General features: G+C 40.8%; 1 protein-coding gene across 1 annotated transcript in view; it reads right to left on the reverse strand.

Moving 5' to 3' along the window:
• Positions 1 to 17904, reverse strand: part of FAF1 (Fas associated factor 1) — a 522933-nt gene that overhangs the window by 173894 nt on the left and 331135 nt on the right. The window lies entirely within an intron of this gene.

Genomic DNA, 17904 nt, shown 5'->3' on the forward strand with positions numbered 1-17904 from the left:
GTGGTTTTAATTTACATTTCTCTGATGACTAGCATTTTTTCATATGTTTGTTGGATGCTTATATGTCTTCTTTTGAGAAATGTCTGTTTATATCCTTTGTCCATTTTTTAATGGGCTTGTTTTCTGCTTGCTTGTTTCAGTTCCTCACAGATTTCTGGATATAGAATTTTTGTTGGATGTACAGTTTGAAAGTATTTTCTCCCATTCTGTAGGTTGTTTACTCTGTCAATAGTTTATTTTTCTGTGCAGACGCTCTTTAGTTTAATCAGGTCCTACTTGTCAATTTTTGTTTTTGTTGCAACTGTTTTTGGGAACTAAGCCAAAAATTCTTTGCCAAGGCCCTTATTGGGATGGGTATTTCCTACGTTTTCTTCTGGGATTTTTACAGTTTGAGGTTTTACATTTAAATTTTTAATCCATCTTGAGATAATTTTTGTATATTGTAAAATTTAAGGTGTCTAGTTTCATCTTTTGCATATGGCTAGCCAGTTATCCCAGCACATTTATTGAAAAGGGAGTCCTTTCCACATTGCTTGTTTTGTTGGCCTTGTCAAAAATCAGATGGTTGTAGGTGTGTGACTTTATTTCTGAGTCTTCTGTTCCATTGGTCTATGTGTCTGTTTTTGTATCAATACCATGCTATTTTGGTTACTGTAGCCTTACACTTTAGTTTGAAGTCAGGCAGTGTGATGCCTCCCACTTTGTCCTTTTAGCTTAGTATTGCTTTGGGTATTCAGGCTCTTTTTTGTTTCCATATTAATTTTAGAATTGTTTTTTTTTTTTTTCTAGTTTAGTGAAAAGTGACATTGGTAGTTTGATTGGAATAACACAGAATCTGTACACTGCCTTTGTCACTGTGGCCATTTTAATGATACTGATTCTTCCAATGCATGAGCATGAAGTGTTTTTCCATTTATTTGCATCATCTCCGATTTCTTTCAGCAGTGTTTTGTGGTTCTCATTGTAGAGATCTTCTACCTCCTTGGTTAGCTGTATTCCTAGGTATTTCATTTTCTTTGTGGCTAATGTAAATGGGATTGTGTTCTTAGTTTCACGCTCAGCCTGGTTGTTACTAGTGTATAGAAATGCTACTGATTTTTGTATACTGATTTTTGTTTTTTTTTTTTTTTTTTTTGAGACAGAGTCTTACTCTGTTGCCCAGGCTGGAGTGCAGTGGCATGATAGCGGCTCACTGCAACCTGTGTCTCCCGGATTCAAGCGATTCTCCTGCCTCAGCCCCCCGAGTATCTGGGATTACAGGCATGGGCCACCATGCCCAGCTAATTTTTGTATTATTTGTGGAGGCGGAGTTTCACCATGTTGGCCAGGCTGGTCTCGAACTCCTGACTTCAAGAGATCCGCCTGCCTCAGCCTCCCAAAGTGCTGGGATTACAAGCGTGAGCCACCCTGCCTGGCCTAAGAGATCTTCTTGATATTGATTTCTATTTTTATTGCACTGTGTTTTGAGAGTATGCTTGGTATGATTTCAATTTTTTTGAATTTATTGAAATTTGCTTTATGGCTGAGCATGTGGTCAATCTTAGAATATGTTCTGTGTGCAAATGAGAAGAATGTACATTCTGTGGTTGTTGGATGGATTGGTCTGTAAATGTCTATTAGGTCCAATTGGTCATGTGTTGAGTCCAGAATTTCTTTTTTAGTTTTCTGCTTCAGTGATCTGTCTAATCCTGTCAGTGGGATGTTGAAGTTTCCCACTATTAGTGTGTGGTTACCTAAGTCTTTTTTTTTTCTTTTGAGACGGAGTCTCACTGTCGCTCAGCCTGAAATGCAATGGCATGATCTCAGCTCACTGCAACCTCCGCCTCCCGGGTTCAAGCAATTCTCTGGCCTCAGCCTCCTGAGTAGCTGGGATTACAGGTACCCACCACCACTCCCAACTAATTTCGTATTTTCAGTAGAGATGGGGCTGTACCATGTTGGCCAGGCTGGTCTTGAACTCCTGACCTCTGGTGATCTGGCTGCCTCGGCCTCCCAAAGTGCTGGGATTACAGGCGTGAGCCACTGCGCCCAGCCACCTGAATCTTTTTTTAATGCCAAGAACTTGTTTTATGAATCTGGGTGTTCCAATGCTGGGTGTGCATATATTTAGGATAGTTAAGTCTTCCTGTTGTATTGTACCCTTTATCATTATGTAAGGCCAATTGGTCTTACATTTATTGTCCTTCTTAATTTTTTACTAAAGTTTGTTTTATCGAATATAAGAATAGCAAGGCTTGCTTTTTTTTGAGACAATCTCACTCTGTCGACCAGGCTGGAGTGCAGTGGCATCATCTCAGCTCACGGCAGCCTCTGCCTCCTGGGTTCCAGCGATTCTCCTGCCTCAGCCTCCCGGGTAGCTGGGATTATAGGCATGCACCACCATACCACCATGCCTGGCTGATTTTTGTATTTTCAGTAGAGACAAGGTTTCACCATGTTAGCCAGGCTGGTCTCGAACTCCTGACCTCATGTGATTCACCAGCCTTGGCCTCCCAAAGTGCTAGGATTACAGGTGTGAGTCAGCACACCTGGCCCCTTGATCTATTATGTTTTCTTTCTGCATGGTAGATCTTTCTCCATCCCTTTACTTCAAGACTGTGGGTGTCATTATGTGTGAGATGTGTCTCTTGAACATAACAGATGGTTATCCTCAAATATGTTTTCCAAGTTGCTTATTCTCTCTCCTCTATTAAAAATGCCAATGAATAGATTTGATCTTTTTTTTTTTTTTTGAGATGGAGTCTTGCTCTGTTGCCCAGGCTGGAGTACAGTGGCACAATCTCAGCTCACTGCAACTGCTGCCTCCCAGGTTCAAGCAATTCTCCTGCCTCAGCCTCCCAAGTAGCTGGGACTACAGGTGCCCACCACCATGTCTGGCTAATTTTTGTATTTTTAGTAGAGACGGGGTTTCACTATGTTGGCCAGGCGTGATCTACCTGACTCGGCCTCCCAAAGTGCTGGGATTACAGGCGTGAGCCACCGTGTCCAGCCTAGATTTGGTCTCTTAACATAATCCCACATTTGTTGGAGGTTTTGTTCATTGTTTTAAATTTTTTCTTTATTTTTGTCTGAGTGAGTTTATTTGAAGAACCATTCTTTGAGCTCTGAGAGTCTTTCCTCCTCTTGGTCTATTCCGCTGTTCATACTTGGATTGTATTATGAAATTCTTGTAGTAAACTTTGAAGCTCTAGAAATTGAGTTTGATTCTTTCTTAAAATGGGTATTTCATCTTTCAGCCCTTGGATCATTTTGCTAGATTCCTTGGATTGGGTTTCAATTTTCTCCTGAATCTCAATGGACTTCCTTGACATCCAGATTCTCAATTCTGTGTCTGTCATTGCAATCATTTTGGAATGGTTAAGAACCATTGTTGGGAAGCTAGTGGACTTGTGTGGAGGTAAGGGGACACTCTGGTTTTTTCAACTGCCAGAGTTCTCGTGTTGACTCTTTCTGTGTGGGTGAATTCTTGCACTTGGTTTCATAGGTGTATATATTAGCAGGATAATTTTTGTTGTTGCAGTTTGAGCTGCAATCCAGTAGATGGTGCTTAAGAGTAATGGCCAGTAGCTAGGCAAATATCCAGCCATATAGATCTTTTGTACTTTCTTGCATTCTCCAGTGTGCTCTGTGGTGTGGGAGGGGAGGAGATGGCTCCCACATCAGGTCTGCTCTTGAGCCTTGGGAGTGCTTCCTCCAATGACTGGCACTGTGCCTGCATTTTCTTTTGTTAGGTGTTCCGGGCCATGGGGCCCCCTCAGGCAGAGGCTGGAGCAGGGAGGTGTGCCGCATGCTTTCCGGACCAGCCCTGTGGAGGAAGGCACACCCTGCCACTACCCTAGTCTAGGAACCTGCACTTCTTACTGTTCTCAGTCCTCTGAGGGTGGGGGTTCCTCTCCTGCTCAAGTGTTGGCCTTAGATCTTGGCTCCATACTGCTAAGCTACATCCACAGCCCTGGAAGTACCAGGAAGTACACATAGCTCAGGGTGGGGTTATGGCTGTGCTGGGGTTTCTGATATGCTCCTGAGTCGCTGGGAAAGTACTCAGGTGAACAGTGCACTCTGGCTGGGCTGCAGAGGGGGTGTTGTGTACATGCTCCTGCAAGGCAGCTAGGAACGGGCCTTTGCAGGAGCCAGTGAGCAGGAGGGCCTGCAGAACAGATATGCCCCAGTCTTAGCAGGAAGTCAGCCCCGATCTTTCTTTCTTTTTTTTTTTGAGATGGAGTCTCACTCTGTAGCCCAAGCTGGAGTGCAGTGGCACAATCTCGGCTCACTGCAACCTTCGCCTCCAGGGCTCAAACGATTCTCCTGCCTCAGCCTCCCAAATACCTGGAACTACAGGGGCGCACCACCACACAGTTAATTTTTTTGTATTTTTAATAGAGACGGGACTTTACCATGTTGCCCTGTGTGATCTCAAACTCCTGAGCTCAGGTGATCCACCCTCCTCGGCCTCCCCAAGTGCTGGGATTATAGGAGTGAGTCACCGTGCCTGGCCCAGCTCTGATCTTTCTTAGGTTGGAGGTTAGCTGGGGCCAGCACCTCCCAGAGGAAGATGAGGAGCCCTGGAGGGTGGGTGTCTATGGCTAATCTCTGCCAGAGCTGACTAGCACACAAAAGCTCCTGGGTTCCATGCCCACCACACTCCTGTCTGTCTTGCTCCCTAGAAAGATTCCCCTACCAGCCAGGAGTGGTGGCTCACGCCTATAACTCCAGCACTATCGGAGGCCAAGGCGGGCAGATGGCCTGAGGTCGGGAGTTTGAGACCAGCCTGGCCAGTATGGTGAAACCCAGTCTCTACTAAAAATACAAAAATTAGCTGGGCATGGTGGCAAGTGCCTGTAATCCCAGCTACTCAGGAAGCTGAAGCAGGAAATCGCTTGAATTTGGGAGGTGGAGGTTGCAGTGAGCCGAGATTGCACCACTGCACTCTAGCCTGGGCAACAGAGCGAGACTCCGTCTCCAGCCTAGGCACTCCAGCCTAGGCAATAGAGTGAGACTCTGTCTTGGAAAAAAGAAGAAGAAATTTTGGCTCAGGTTTAAAAAAATTCCTCATAAACCAGAGCACAAATGAGGCCAGGTATGGTAGCTCATGCCTGTAATCCCAGCAATTTGAGAGGCCAAGGTGGGAGGTTCACTTGAGCCCAGGCGTTCAGGACCAGAAAGATTCCCCTGCCAGCTCACATGTCCATGGAGGATAAAGGGTCCCCAGTAGCTAGGACCTCAGTGGTCTGTGGCAAGAGTGAGCTATCCCTCATTTCCCTCATACACTCCTTTGCCAAAAGTGATTCAGGGCCAAGAACTAGCGCCAGCATTCAGAAACCCCACGCAAGGTTCCCAGCTTCCTCCCTCTTCAGCTTTGGCTTCAGCATCACCTCACCAACCACTCTTGCCATTTTCTCTCCTAAGAGTTGCCCAAATTATGCTGACTTAATGGTTTGGTCTCTCTCGGTAGGAGTGGCACTTCCAGGCCACATTTAGTTGGTTATGTCGTCCACTCTCTTGAGCATTATTTTTAAAGGATATTAGTACAATTGTCATTCAGGAGTCTAATATTACTTCAGATTTACCTATGTTTAATTGATCCATTTCATTTGCTGAAGGACATGATTAGAATTGTACAGAATCATAAAATTTCAGAGTTAAGGGAAATCTTGGACTTGGGGGTGGGGAGGATGGTGAAGAGAAACAGAGAGGATTCCAGTATTTATTGGACACCTACTATGAGTTCCTCTTTACTAAAGTGGGATATCCCTGAAAATACTGTGAGGAGTAGGGGAATCTGGCTTCCCTGGGGAACCTCTGATAGTATACCTGTGCACATCAGCGAACAGTGGAACAATTGGTCATAAATGAGAGGTAGCTTGAAGTTTCTTTTAGATTCTACCTTATTCCTCAAATCCTCCTCTAGGACCTGATTCTCTCCTTCATTATCTTGGACTTGGTGGTAATCCCATACTGTACTCTAGTTTCTGCTCCCTAGGGCTCACTAATATCATCTTCTCCTACACCATGACCCTGTTCTCACCAGTTCCCAACTTTACTGAACCTTACCTGTATTGCTTCATTTCCTCAGAGCCTCAAGTATCAATGAGCTCAATAAGTGCATCAAGTTCAAATCAGCCCATATGAAGTAAAGAGCATTTGAGGACATTGCTAGATGATATCTACATTCATTAAAACTGTGGCATTTGGAAGACAATCTTCCATTTTGAGTGTAGTTTGGGAGTTTTTAGAAATTTTGGTTCAAGTTAGGCTGGGTGCGGTGGCTCACACCTGTAATCCTAGCACTTTGGGAGGCCAAGGCAGGTGGACTGCCTGAGCTCAGGAGTTCGAAACCAGCCTAGGCAACACTGTGTAACCCCGTCTCTACTAAAACACAAAGAAATTAGTTTGGTGTGGCGGCGTGTGCCTGTAGTCCCAGCTACTTGGGAGGCTTAGGCAGGAGAACTGCATGAACCCGGGAGGTGGAGGGCAAGTTGCAGTGAGCTGAGATCATGCCACTGCACTCCAGCCTAGGCAACAGAGTGAAACTCTGTCTTGGAAAAAAAGAGAAAAAGAAAAAGAAATTTTGGCTCAGGTTAAAAAAAATTCCTCATAAACCAGAGCACAAATGAGGCCAGGTGTGGTAGCTCATGCCTGTAATCCCAGCAATTTGAGAGGCCAAGGTGGGAGGTTCACTTGAGCCCTGGCGTTCAGGACCAGACTGGGCAACTTGGCGAATCCCTATCTCTACAGAAAATACAAAAAATTAGGTAGGCACGGTGGTATGTGCCTGTAGTCCCAGCTACCCAAGAACCTGAGGTGGGAGCCCAGGAGCCGGGAGGGCAGGGTTGCAGTGAGCTGTGATTGCACCACTGCACTCCAGCTTGGGTGACAGAGACCCTGTCGAAGAAGAAAGAAGTAAGAAGAAGACGAAGATGAAGAAGAAGAAGATGAAGACGACGAAGATGAAGAAGAAAATGAAGACGAACACTAAGAAGCAGAAGCAGCAGCAGCAGCAGCAGCAGCAGCAGAAGAAGAAGAAGAAGAAGCAGCAGCAGCAGCAGCAGCAGCAGCAACAGCAGCAGCAGCAGCAGAAGCAGCAGCAGCAGCAGAAGCAGAAGCAGAAGCAGCAGAAGCAGCAGAAGCAGAAGCAGCAGAAGCAGCAGCAGCAGAAGCAGCAAAAGCAGTAGAAGCAGAAGCAGAACCACAAATACAAATAGCACTGTGTGCTAGTGTTGTCACTAGAAAGACCACATACTTCCGTGGGAAGCAGTCAAGTAGAAATGACTAGTCCCAGTCCAGACACAACTTTCGAACTTTCTTTTTTTTTTTTTTTTTTTTGAGACGGAGTCTAGCTCTGTTGCCCAGGCTGGGGTGCAGTGGCGCAATCTCAGCTCACTGCAACTTCCACCTCCCGGGTTCAGCCTCCCGACTAGCTGGGATTATGGGAGCCCACCACCACGCCCAGCCAATTTTTTGTATTTTTTAGTAGAGACGGGGTTTCACTGTGTTGGCTAGGCTGATTTCAAACTCCTGACCTTGTGATCCGCCTGCCTTGGCCTCCCAAAGTGCTGGGATTACATGCGTGAGCCACCACGCCCGGCCAAGTTTCGAACTTTCTAGTGTTCTTGCAAAAGTCATTTATCTCTCTGAATATCAGTTTCCTTATTAGTAAACGAAACAAACAAAAACAACAACTCCTCTGCCTGATTAAGCAGATATGAAAAAAATGAGCTAACCTATATGAAAGGATTTTAAAACTGAAAAACAGAGAGGGTTTCAACATATGAAAAAGAAAACAAGGAAAAATAGATAATTGATTTTATTTCTCCAACATTTTCTAACTAGGCTTATCCTATGCACTAAATAAGAACAGCATTACCATATCTCTAACTTTTCACATATATTCACTTTGTGTGACTTACCAGACCCCAAAGTAAAACCCAAGTGTTATAAGTAGATGTGCAATAAAAACATGTGATTATTAACCTTCTCCATCCAAAGTGAAATCAGGTTTAACTCTCCCCTTTATACAGCACCAGAATCCTACATTCTTTTCTTTTTTTTTTTTTTTTTAAGGAGTTTTGCTCTTGTTGCTCAGGCTGGAGTGCAATGGCAAGATCTTGGCTCACTGAAACCTCTGCCTCCCAGGTTCAAGTGATTCTCCTGCCTCAGCCTCCCGAGTAGCTGGGATTACAGGCAGGCGCCACCATGCTCAGCTAATTCTGTATTTTAGTAGAGATGGGGTTTCACCATGTTGGTGAGGCTGGTCTTGAACTCCTGACCTTAAATGATCTGCCCACCTCAGCTCCCCAAAATGCTGAGATTACAGGCGTGAGCCACCGCACCTAGCAGAGAATCCTATACTCTTAACAACAATACAGGGAATCCACTACTGCAGCATAAATTTATTCCGATACAACGTCTCACACCTTAAAATCTGGTCATTCCTCATTTCTTCTGGGCATTCTTCTCTAATCATTCTGTCAACAAATATTAAGTATCTACTATGTGCATAAGGATAGAGAGCAAAAAAGAATGGTATTCTTGCCTTTAAGGGGTTCACAAACACTAGTGAATAAACTTATACACAAGAAATAGTAACTGGCCGGGCGCGGTGGCTCAAGCCTGTAATCCCAGCACTTTGGGAGGCCGAGACGGGCGGATCACGAGGTCAGGAGATTGAGACCATCCTGGCTAACATGGTGAAACCCCGTCTCTACTAAAAAATACAAAAAACTAGCCGGGCGAGGTGGTGGGTGCCTGTAGTCCCAGCTACTCGGGAGGCTGAGGCAGGAGAATGGCATAAACCCGGAGGCAGAGCTTGCAGTGAGCTGAGATCCGGCCACTGAACTCCAGCCTGGGCAACAGAGTGAGACTCCGTCTCAAAAAAAAAAAAAAAAGAAAAGAAATGTAACTAACTAATTTTACCAATGTGCCAATGTGGTTAAGTCCCACAGTCAATGCTTTGGTAGTACAAGAAGAGATAATGTCTAACTTTGCCTGAAGACTTCAAGGGAAATGTCACAAAGGAGTGTCAGCTGAGTCTTAAAGGATGATTTAATTAAGGAGTAGGCCAGGCGGAGTGTAAGCGCCTTAGAAGAGAAGGAAATGATATGCACAATGGCAAGAAAAAAGGTAACACATCTAAGAAACAAGTAGTTTAGAGTAGTTGGAGGCCAGGTAAGGCACAAAATGGTGAGGAAGACAGGTAGGAAGGGAGTCATTGGTCAGATTATGAAGAGTGAAATATGCTCCATTAAGGAGCTTAGACATTATCTTGTAGGCAATGGGAAACCACTAAGAGATTTGAAGCAAGCTAGTAATATGATGCAAATGCATTTAACAAGATAACTCACACTCCTCAAGTTCTGGAGAATGGAGTGAGGGAAGCAAGACAGAAAGACCTGAAGCAGGGAAATCAGGAGAAAGTTATGAGAGTCTAAACTATGGTAAGAATGGTAGAGCTACAGGAGAGATAGATCAGTAGCTCAAAAGAGCTGAAACCATACTTGTTGCCATGTTTTTGCATATTCCAAGATCAAAGTAAAATTAAATAATTATAATCTTCAGTAGCAAGAATTTATCTGCTTGCGTATAATGATCCCAATTCCTTATATTTTGTTATTGTGTTACATTTTCAGATGTGTTTCCAAATATGTCATCTTATTTGAACTGACAGTAATGTCACAGTTGTTAAGAATTGGAAACTGAGTTTTAGAGAGGTTTATTCATTCAAACAATCTTTACTGAGCACCTACTATCCAAAGGGATTAGGTATGCAATAATGAACAAAAACAGATATATGACCTTGTGGAACATACAGTATAAAATAGGAAATAATCCCTAAATAAAATATAAAATCACAACTGTAAATGCAGTAAAAGGACAGCTTCCATGAAGAAATGTTTGAGCTGAAAGAATAAGAATTATACAGGACATATCAGGGAACAGGACAAAAAGCCCCAATGCCGGTACCTCAGAAGAACTCTCAGACCAGTGTAGCTAGTGAACAGAGAACAAGAGGCAGTAAAATATAAGATAACACTAAAGAAGAAAGCAAGAAGTAAGACTACTTTGTAGAAGGAAGCAAGAAACCAGGAAAGTATGGTATCCTGGGAGCCAAAGGAAACAGTGTCTCAGGAAGGAGTTTTCAACAGGTTCAAATGCTCCTAGAAAGTATTTTAAATAGCCCAGAAGTGAAAACTATCTAAATGTCTGCCTCATCAATAGTAGAACAGATAAAGGGGTGAAATATCCACACAAAGGAATATAATAAAGCACTGAGAATGAATGAGCTATGACTACATAGAAAAATATGGATCCATCTCATAAACACAAGGCTGGACAAAGAAGGAAGGAAAGGAGGGAGTGAAAGAGACAAATAGTACATACCACATGATCTATAATATATAATGTTGAACACCAGGCAAAATTAATCTATGGTCTTACCTTTTGGATAAAGGGAATGTGAGGGGCACTTCCGGGATACTTTAAAATGTTTTCTTAATCTGGATGCTGGCTACATGGTAGTATTTGCTTTCAAAAATTCATCAAATTGTACATTCATGATTTGTACATTTTCCTGAATAAATGTTTTCAACAAAACATTTTTTTTTTTTTGCTGCTAAGAAGTCAAGAACAATGAAGACTGAAAGTCTACTTGATTTAGCAACATGGCAGTCATTGGTACCTAAAGAAAAGCTATTCTGCTGGAGAAACAAATTGAAAGCCAGAATGCCATGAGTTGAGGAATAAGTAGAAGCAAAAAAACTGACATAGTAACTGCAGGTTTACACTTTGAATTTTGGCTGTAAAGAGAAGAGAAAGTAGTAGCTAAAGTCAGGGAGGATTTCTTGGTTTTGCTATAATGGTATGTTTGTTTCTGTGTGTGTGCATGTGTGCATGTTTGTTTCTGTTAAGATGAGAGACTTGCCATGTTTAAATGTGAACAGAATATCTAGTACAATGAGATCAAAGAAAAAATATATTAGATATTATTGATAACATATGGTTCCTGAGGAAACAGAAGGTGACGGGGTACAGAGCACAGGTAAAGAAACTGATTTTACTCAGCTTGAACTAGAAACAACATTTTCTGTCCCCAAATTCATTGCTTTTTCTAGTTACCTGATCTGAAACTGTGGGATTTCGGTCAGTGGCAATACTCTCATGTTCAGTATAAGGAGTTCCCAAGTTTTAATCCTGTCTCTGTGGCCTTGGACAAATTTTAAAGTACCTAGCCTTTTATCTTCGTGTTTAAATGGGGATATTTAACATCATTTCTGAAATTTTATGGATCAATTAGTAAACCCTTGGCTAACAGCTTTAGAGATGAAAAAGGCTAGAAGGACAATACCTTCTGCTTCTTGGATGTTAAAAGCTTAAAAGTGATTAAACTTGTCATCTGTCTCTAGACCAATGCAACTAAAAGAACTGTCAAACAGGTGCACACAGTAGTCACACTTCACAGTAAATTACAGAAAGACCTAGTTACCGTTTTCATCTCACGTTCCATGAAATGGAACTATGGCCACAATGAATGTAGCATGCTCAATATGAGTTGCTACACAGTGAACATTATTCACCTAAAGAACATAGATGACAGGTTTTCACAGACATCCTGTCATTGATCTTCCTCTGCTACTATGAGAGGTACATAGTGTGGTTAAGGCCATTCTTTTGGGGCTTCAAATCCCACTGCTACTTATTATTTATGTGGTCATATCAATATGATTCAGTTTGCTCAACTGTAAAATGAGTAATAGCCTTCAGCTCATAGGGTTGTTGGGAAGGTTAAATGAGTTATCATATGTGTATCAGACTAATGCCTTGTATATAATAAGTATTTTTAAGTGATATCTACTATTTATTCCCAGACAGACTTGAGCTTAAGGCAAAAAGATCAATTTTATAGATCCAGATAGATGCTTTTTTTTTTTTTTTTTTGAGATGGAGTTTCACTCGTTTCCCCAGGCTGGAGTGCAATGGTGCGATCTCGGCTCACCGCAACCTCCGCCTCCCGCATTCAAGTGATTCTCCTGTCTCAGCCTCCTGAGTAGCTGAAATTACAGGTGCATAGCACCACACCCGGCTAACTTTTATATTTTAGTAGAGACCGGATTTCACCATATTGATCAGGCTGGTCTTGAACTCCTGGCCTCAGGTAATCTGCCCACCTTGGCCTCCCGAATTGCCGGGATTACAGGCGTGAGCCACCACGCCTGGCCTCCAGATAAATTCTTTAAGGAAAATCTCTGACTGTGCATAATAGGTAAAATCGGTGAACTATGCTAGGGAAGAAAGGATAAGAACTTGGGATTTAAGGTTCATAGGGAAATAACTTATGGTATAGTAAAAAGAGGTAGCCTTTAGTCAAATCCCCTTTTCCACATCCCTTCTTTCTGTGTTATCTGACAAGTTATTAAACCACCCTAAGCCTCAGTTCCTTAAAGTGTAAATGTGGGGATAATAACATCTACCCTTCGGGATTGATTAATGTGAAGATTAAAGATAAAACATATAAGGCTGGGTGCAGTGGCTCCCACCTGTAATCCCAGCACTTTGGAAGGCTGAGACAGGCGAATCACCTGAGGTCAGGAGTTCAAGACCAGCCTGACCGACAATGGAGAAACCCTGTCTCTACTGAAAATACAAAATTAGCCAGGCATAGTGTCACATGTCTGCAATCCCAGCTACTCAGGGGGCTGAGGCAGGAGGATCGCTTGAACCCAGGAGGTGGAGGTTGCAGTGAGCCGAAATCGCACCACTGCACTCCAGCCTGGTGACAGAGGAAGCCTCTGTCTCAAAAAAAAAAAAAAAAAAAAAAAGATAAAACATATAAAGGTTCAGCAAAATGCCTAGAACAAAGATACATAAATATTATTCTATTGCTAATTATTTATTAATAAAGCAAAAATAATACAGAGGTCAAGAAAATGGTTACAGTTCATGTAAAAACTTATTTTGGTTCCTTGGAGTCAAAGTCACAAAACACTCCATGTGTAGTTGTAAGACATATTTTGCATTAAACTAAAATTCAAAAAGTGATTTTAGTGCTCACTTCAAAACTTGTGATGTCATACTGCAAAAGGCTAATTTTCATTATTTTTGCCTTTACAATCATCTGAAAATAGATAACTATCATAGGTAAGAACTACGATAGCATTTTTGAACTTCTGGATTCAGGAGTAAGTTGCCATGTTAGTAAAAAGAGCCAATTCCCTAAATATAATAACCGTTTTTTAACATGCAGTCTCTCCACATTTTTTGAGTCTATATGCCCTTTCCCCCATTCTATAGGTTGCATAATTTTGTTTGCTTTCTTGTTTTTAGTAGCAATTATAAACTGATACTTAAGTATTCTAAAGCACTGAGGGAATGACATATAAAGATCTTCTCAGTGGATGACAAAATTCTGAGAAAGACCCTTTAAATGGATAACCACAGTATTGAAAAGCATATCATATAATAATACAATTCTTACAAATCTCTCTTCTTCCTCTCTTTTGTTTAATATCGTAGTCTCCCCTTATCTGTGGTTTCACTTTCCGCAGTTTATATATCTGGTGTATCTTACCTTTTTTTTTTTTTTCTTGAGACAGAGTCTCACTCTGTTGCCCAGACTGGAGTGCAGTGGCGTGATCCCGGTTCAAGCAATTCTCTGCCCCAGCCTCCCGAGTAGCTGGGATTACAGACACCCGCCACCACGCCTGGCTAATTTTTGTATTTTTAGTAGAGATGGGGTTTCACCATCCTGGCCAGGCTCCTGACCTCATGATCCACCCACCTCGACCTCCCAAAGTGCTGAGATTAAAGGCGTGAGCCACCGTGTCCGGCCTCTATTTTCATTCTCCTACCATTCCTCTGCTACATTGCAGTTATCTCTACTGTCTAAACGCATTGTTTTCCTAGCTACCCTGTTCTACTGGTATGAAATGGAACTCCAGTAGTCCCTCCTTATACGCAGTTTTAGTTACCTGCAATCAACTGTGGTCCAAAAATGTTTATTTTTGTGATTTCCAATGTAATATTTATTCATGTTTTAAATTGCATGACATCCTAAGTAGCATGATGAAATCTTGCACCAGCTAGATCTGTCCCCATCAGGACATAAATCATCCCTTTGTCCAGTGTATCCATGCTGTATACTCAACCTGCCTATTAGTCATTTAGTAGACCTTCTCAGATTTATCAGATTGTCAAGGTATCACAGTGCTTGTGTTTAAGTTACCCTTATTTTACTTAGTAATGGCCCAAAAGCTCAAGAGTAGAGATGTTGGCAATTCAGATTTGACAAAGAGAAGCCATGAAGTGCTTCCTTTAAGTGAAAAGGAGAAAGTTCTTGACTCAATAAGAAAAAAACATCATGCTAAGGTTGCTAAGATCTCCAAAAAGAACTTATTTTCTATCAGTGAAATTGTGTGTGAAGGAAAAAGAAACATCTGCTAGTTTTGCTGCTGTACCCCAAAGTGCAAAAGTTACAACCACAATGTCTGTGATAAGTGCTTAGTTAAGATGAACAAGGCATTATATTTGTGAGTGAAAGACATAAACAGAAAATATTTTCCAATGAACGGTCATGTGTTGCACCAGAAAGCACTGAACTTATATGAAGATTTCAACAAGGGATCCTCTGAAATCAAAGTGTTTGGTTTTATTATTAAAATGATTGTCCTATTTTACCATTATTGTTGTAAATTTCTTATTGTGCCTAATTTACAAAGTAAACTTTACTATAGATGTATATGTATACGAAAAAACATAGTATATACAGGGGTTGGTGTTATCAGTAGTTTCAGGCACTCACTATAGTCTAAACATATCACCTGAGGAAAAGGGGGACTACTGTATATCAAAGCAAATGACTGATGATTAAGTTAACAATAAGAAGTAAGGGATATGATGAACACCACAGGGTAACAGAGTGTTAATAAAGGTCTACTAAATATCATTTGAAAATGTCATATTTGTCACTAGTCTGAAGGTTACCTTTTTTAGTCTGAATTACAAACATTTGAATTTTATGAGAGTTTAACTTACATCTATTCTAAATGAGACTGAAAGGTTAGAAACAAGTAACACAAATCAGATCCCCAGTTTTCAACTGAACACCTAATTCAAGATAACTGATTGGCTTTTGTTAAGCCAAATTGCTCTTTTGAACGCTCATTCATGTTCAGTCCATATGCTTGTTCATCAATAAATCAGGAACACGTCTATTAGAAATTGGGAACACGTGTATTCTTTTTAATCTCTTCAGATTCTCGAGTTACTTCTCTATTTAGTTCATTCTACTTGCTTCCAATTTAACTATGAATTACATTTACATTTTAGGGGTAAGATATCTAAATGCTTCCTATCTCCCAGCAGACTTGCATGGTTCAATTTGGGGTAGTGTCTCTGATTTCTTCTTGACATTTTTTGTTTTATTTTGTTTTTGGTCTTTTGCCTCTTTCTCAATAACATCAGCTACCTAGACAGTGGTTTCCAGCTCTCAAGGTGTCCCATACTTATCCATTGTTTGTAGTGTTCTTCTTCTTCCAGAATTAAGACTATTAACTCTCCTAGCTTTAACAGTCTAGGTGAAAGTATTGGCTTCTTATGACCTCCTCTATGATATTTTCAGGTAAGATTCTATTTTCTCTAGTTATTTTTTGAACTGCTTTCCTTCCCAGTGTGCTTCTCAATCATCACAGGTGTTTTCTTCTGAATTTGAAGCAATTCAGATAAGCTGTTATTTATAAAGTATCCATTTTTAATTATTGCAATGCTGAGAATAGTGAAATTATAAATACCCCAACCAAGAAAATGTTAAAACAAAGCTACTTGCCTCTAAACAACAAAATGTTGAAGCAATAGTTTCAAATGAGAAAATGGTAACAGAAATGAAAGATAATTTCTACACTTTGGATGGAACAGCCAGCAGGGTTCACAAGCAATTCAGAAGTTGGGTGCATTTACTTATTAAACAAGTGCCTAACCACATTGCCACAAATAGCTTAAAATGTCCAAATTAACTTGTTACATATGGTTGGGGAACATGTATTGATTCTTTAAAGTTTTATTTGTAAAATCAGTCCTGTATCTTCTAACCTGTCATAATTAATTCTATCTCCTTGCACTTTGAAATCTCCACAATAATAAGAACTTTATCAGGCTGGTGTTGGTATGAAGTGGCACAGCAAAACAAAATCCCACAGGGAGCAGTCTAAAGACTTCTCTTCTAAGCAGCAAAAAGCTGTTATCATTTTCTGAATTACAGGAACTATAAAAGGACACTCTACTCAAGCTGCCGCTGAATGTCACCTGAAAAGCAATCACAAAAGGGCTCTGTCTTGGCTTATCTCTGAGCTCTGTCACTACGGCAACCAGCAGGGAATAAGTATCTGTGGGTCTATGAATTTCAGAATCCCATAAAAGCCAGGGCTAAAAAGGCATGTGCAGCCTCTCAGAGATTGACTGCATTAATACATTAGCAAATACTGTGAAACACTGGATAAATGTCAGCAATTATGGAAAAAGCGTCTAATAACGATATTCGTTGCCTGTCAAACCCCCGTGAGGTTTGATATGTAACTGCCACTCAAAGCTGTCTGTAATTTTATCTCTTTTATACATCTGAATCCATAGCATTCAAATTTGTACTTTGAAAGTAATAAACTGTAAAGCAGTTCATTCCATGTTGATCACAACTGTCAACAAACATACAATAAAAGAACAAAAAGACTTTCATTGGCTCTGGGAACAATCAGTACCAGCAATCTCCTGTGGATATTTATTTTTAAAAAACCATATATATCCTACACGTAGAATATTAAACAATGTCATGATGTGAAGCAACAATTGATTTGACTGTTGATTAAGTCACCTTGGGTTCAAAAGGCCACTTACCATGCATGAATGTTCATTTTCAGCCTTCCTTTTGGGTGACAAAATATGTAAGACTTTAGAGCCAATTAGACACAGTTGTAAGCACCCCTCTATTTTTGTACATCAAAAAAAAAAAGAATTTATGTTACCTCCAAAACAGGTTATAGTGCTATCTTCACGATCTTTCTCAAATACAGAATTATAGGTAATTGATTATATGTAAAACCCAAGGGTCTAAAAGTACAGCTTAATAAGCTGGACTACTACTCGAGCAATATTTCCATTGCTCAAGAAAATGACTTATTAAGAAATCTTATCACATATGTTACAGCTGTTCAAATGCAACAGACAGCATGTTAACTTGCAAACACAAATGCCAGAGATTAAGTAGTGCACATATGTATTATAAACAACTTTCCATTTTTCAGTTATAAAATAGGGTTGGGCACAAGGCTGCCAACAAGACCTTTCTCTGTAACAAAAAAGAACCTGTTTGTGATTTTTGTTTGTTTTAAAGAGCAGAGGTGTCTGTGGAGAAAGCAGTAATATGTATTAGAATACTGGGCTAGCAGTTATTAAATGCAATTTGGAGCCAATCCCTGACTTTGCAGTGCCATGCTTAATATAATACAGGAAACTTTTACTATCCATTTTATGCCAGAGCCATTCTGGGCACTTTAGACAGAAAGATGACGTTTCCTGCCCTCAAGGAGTTCACAGTCTCAAAGAAGGAAAATGATTATAAGCACTAGGTGGAAAAGGGTGGTTTCAAGCAATCCTAAGGAAAATTTATGACAACAGACAGTAACTATATTCTATTGTATATAATTTCTATCAAAAATTAGTCACTTATAATCTACTACTTGGCTCAAATAAGATCATGTACAAGAAATACACTTTGTAAACTACAAATCACTATATGCATGTCTCTTAATATACTCACCTACACTTTAAGTAACTGTGAGTACCAAAATAAGAGTACTACTGCTATTCCCTGACACATTAATAATATGGCTACCATTCAAGAACACACAGACATACAAACCAATG

The sequence above is a fragment of the Rhinopithecus roxellana genome, chromosome 12, assembly GCF_007565055.1.
Source record: "Rhinopithecus roxellana isolate Shanxi Qingling chromosome 12, ASM756505v1, whole genome shotgun sequence".
Classification (NCBI taxonomy): Eukaryota; Metazoa; Chordata; class Mammalia; order Primates; family Cercopithecidae; genus Rhinopithecus; species Rhinopithecus roxellana.